Source organism: Myotis brandtii, unplaced genomic scaffold (assembly GCF_000412655.1).
Source record: "Myotis brandtii unplaced genomic scaffold, ASM41265v1 scaffold111, whole genome shotgun sequence".
Lineage (NCBI taxonomy): Eukaryota > Metazoa > Chordata > Mammalia > Chiroptera > Vespertilionidae > Myotis > Myotis brandtii.
This window is the reverse complement of record NW_005353789.1, coordinates 1,050,137-1,054,364: the sequence shown is the minus strand read 5'-3', so window position 1 is coordinate 1,054,364 and position 4,228 is coordinate 1,050,137. Positions and strand designations below refer to the sequence as shown.

The following is a 4,228-nucleotide window of genomic DNA, read 5'->3' as shown; positions in this document are numbered from 1 at the left end:
GCTGCCCCCTGTCATGCTGATCCCGGTGCCGGGAGCCTCGCTGCTCCGCTGATCCCGGTGCTGGGAGGCCTATTACCCTTTTACTATATAGGATAGAGGCCTGGTGCATGGGTGGGGGCTGGCTGGTTTGCCCTGAAGGGTGTCCTGGATCAGGGTGGGGGTCCCCACTGGGGTGCCTGGTCAGTCTGGGTGAGGGGCTGAGGGCTGTTTTCCGGCTGGCGAGTGACTGAAGCTTCCAACCGCTCCTTGTTTTCTTCTCTTTTTTTTTTTTTTTTCTGGGCCAGCTTTAGCTCTGAGGCCTTGCTGCTGAAAACATAGATACAATGTTGCGGTCCGAGCCCGGCTGAATGGAAGCCCTTTTCTGGGGTTTTGTTTAGCTTCTTATTTGCAACATAGTATATAGTTGCTTAGAGTTGCAACTGAGAGGCTGGCAAGTTAGGTGGGGAACGTTGGAGTCCGCAGTCACTGAAGCAAGCAAGCCTCCCTGTTTGCTTCAGTGCCTGGCTGCCGGCCGCCATCTTGGCTGACAGTTAATTTGCATATACTCACTGATTAGCCAATGAAAAGGGTAGCGGTCGTACGCCAATTACCATGTTTCTCTTTTATTAGTGTAGATAATACATAAATAGGTGGCACATAGCTCACAAAAACATTTGCTTTCATTACTATTATCACTAAGGTGGCTGGCAGCCTGAGTTGGAGTGAGATGCTATTGGAAGGGGCTGGGGCACTGCATCCAAGGTCTCCCACAGGGATACCTTTGAGACCCACCTCTTCATGCTCTGTGTTTAACAGCAGGTGGGTGCACAGACTAGAGACAAGGAAGAGGCACCCAGTAGTCTGAGGGAGCAACATAGGAGGATTTATCATATCCAACACATCTGCTTCAAAATTACTGGTTCCCTCTGGCCATATGGCTGTTGTTTGGAATATAGTCCCAAATGGTTGTGGGTTTGATCCCTGATCAGGGTGTGTACAGGAGGCAACCAATTGATGTTCTCTCTCACATTGATGTTTCTCTCTCTCTCTCTCTCTCTCAAATCAATAAAAACATATCCTCGGGTGAGGATTTTAAAAAAATTAATGGTCCACATACATAGAAAGGATAAAAATAAATTTGAAATTAGAAGCGAATAAGCACACTTTGTGAAGAACAAGAAGTTGATGGGGACACTGGGTAAGAGTGCTCGTCAAGGCTAATAAAATTCCAGAAAAAAACATTCTTAAAGGTCCAAGGAAGTCCTGAAGAGCTTTTTGGAGAGCATTATGCTAAGCAAAATAAGCCAGTCAGAGAAAGATAAATATCACATGATCTCACTCATTGGTGAAATATACTGAACAACATAAACTGATGAACAAAAGCAGATCCAGAGACAGAGAAGCATCGATCAGACCATCAAACCTTAGAGGGAAGGTAGGGGAGAGTGGGGGTAAGGGGGAGAGATCAACCAAAGGACTTACATGCATGCATATAAGCCTAACCAATGGACACAGACACCAGGGGGGGTGAGGGCATGAGTGGCGGGGGGGAGGGGGGCAACAGGGGGAGGGCTAAGGACACATATGTGATACCTTAATCAATAAAGAAAGAAAAAAGAAAGAAAGAAAGTCAATGGAGGCGCGCGACTGCGTTTGAATGGCCCTGAGTGGGGCTTGGCCCGGGAGCCCGGGGACTCTCTAGGCTTCCAGGCGCAGTTGGTTAGCGCCGGGGCTGCACTGAGGCGCCGGGGTACCAGGAGGCACTGGTATTTGGGAGATTATGGCATCTGAAACCCACAATGTTAAAAAACTGAACTTTTATAATAATATTGAGGATCATTCCATTGATTGTCCTAGAAAAAGGATTTCTAATTTCACTAATAGGAACATGAAGGAGGTTAAGAAATCTCCAAAAACAGTTGGCTGCTTACACAAATAGAACAGTTGGACGCATTGTGAAAAGCCCAGATAAACTACGTAAGGTGATCTACCACAGTCCAAATTCTTGCTTTAAAAAGAAACAGTCCCCTAGAAGTGGGGACTGCGACATGGCAAATAAAGAAAATGAACTGGCTTGCGCAGGCCACCCGCCTGAAAAATTACACCATGATAGTCCAACATATTTGCTTCAACGCCAGTGATTCTGGCTCTTCACAGACAGAAAGCGCATCATCACAATACAGTGGGTTTTTCCTGAGGATCATGAAACAATGGCAAAGTTTTGTTCAGCAGGAGTTTGAGACTGAATGTAGCTTTAACTTTCTGGAGAAAGACGTATAAGTGAACTTGATGCTTATTTGGTGAGGATAGAAGACCTTGGAGTGGTACCTTCCTGAGCTTAGCGATAGTTTATAGGAAGAAAAACAATACATCGCACTCAGCTGCTGTGTAGACTTGTTGCCTCTTGTAAAGTCTCGACTTAAAAGCAAATTTGAAGAATATATAATAGTTGGTCTAAACTGGCTTCAAGCAGTCATAAAAGGGTGGTGGTCAGAACTATCACCCAAAACAGAAATTATAAATGATGGAAATATTCATATTTTAAAACAACAATAAGTGGATTGTGGGAACAAGAAAACCATCTTAGCCCTAGCTGGTCTGGCTCAGTGGATAGAGCATCGGCCTGATGACTGCAGGGTCCCGGGTTCGACTCTGGTCAAGGGCACATGCCTGGGTTGTGGGCTTGATCCGCAGCGGGGGGGGGGGGGGGGCGTGCAGGAGGCAGCCGATCAATGATTCTCTCTCATCATTGATGTTTATGTCTCTCTCTCCCTCTCCCTTCCTCTCTGAAATCAATGGAAATATATTTTAAAAAAAAAGAAAGAAAAGAAAGAAAACCATCTTACTTTGGTTCCAGGATGTACTGATAATATGGCTAAGGATGTAGATGCTCATTTATTACAGTTGCATTGAAAGGCACTGAATCTACTAAAGAGCATTTGGTTATTCAAAACATTCCTGGACTATATGATTTCCAAACAAGTCTCATTGGAGAACTGTGAACTGTGGGAGAAATCAACACCTTTTCTTTTAAAGCCACAAATGAAACCACTAACGAAACCCTAATAATCTACTTCACACTGAAGTGGAAGAATATCCGAAAGGAGCAGCTTCAACTTCAATAAGGTGGAAGTGCACTATGAAGATTGTTCTCCTTTGCTGCATTTGGGATTTATGTGGCTACTTGGCAACATTGTTGAAGAACTACTAGATCTTAATGCAGTGCCTCATAAGAATATACTTCATACTATGTGAAAAACAGTAAGACAAAACTATTACTAGAAAAAGAAGAGACCAATCATCAGTGCTTTTTTTAAGACTGTGTTTTATAAGAAAACCCTCAAATGTGTGCAGCTATTTTCTTAGGTTGAAAGACTTTGAAAGTTTAAAACATCATAGCATATAATCAATACTAAAAGTTCTTTGTCCAGACTGAGATACTGTGTAAACAAGAGGCCTTAATTATTAATAAGCCAAGATCTGTGTTTTTTTTTTAAAAAAAAAAGTAAAACCAACATGCTTCTGGCATGAAAGTTATGGAATGAAATCAGGGGTTTCCATTCATGTGCAATGTTGTTAAAACTTATTTCAAAAAATTAAATAAATAAAATAAATAAAAATAAAACTTATTCCACACCATCTTTAAAACTTGAGAATATTTTTAATGTCTCCGAAATATTTTTGCCAGAATCATCATGTCATGTGCCAGTATGTATATGTTATTCCTATATAAAAGAAAGAGGTGAATATGTATTTGTATGAGTGCTTAGCTGGAAACGTTCATAGAGTTGGCTAATTTATATTTACTTTCTATTGTATGTAGATTTCTAATATTTTCAGTTCTATATCATTTAAGCTTCATTTGAGTAAATTTACTAAATATTCAAAAAAAAAGTCAATGGAAAAAAATATCGTTGGGTGAGGATTAACCAAAAAACAAAACAAAATACATTGCTAATCCATGTCAGCACTTTGTCTCAGAGTCTAGACACCACCTCTGAATCAATGAAATCAATTAAAGTTGAAATACAAGATGCAATGTCTTTGCCTCCTTGGCCTGGGAGTATACATTCTAAAGTATTTCAAATTCTCTTTTCCATGATCCATAGTAAAAAAGGCATTTGCATGCAGTACACACACAAGGTTTCACTAAACACTATCAGCCCTTATTTGTGTGATGTGTTTTGATTTTTTATTCTCTTCTATTTCATTTTTATATGCTATCTGCAATCTATTGCTTCTATAACCT

General features: G+C 41.1%; 1 pseudogene; it reads left to right on the top strand.

The window, feature by feature from the left end:
• Nucleotides 1–1,716: 1,716 nt before the first annotated feature.
• Nucleotides 1,717–2,892, top strand: LOC102254721 (annotated as a pseudogene).
• Nucleotides 2,893–4,228: the final 1,336 nt, after the last annotated feature.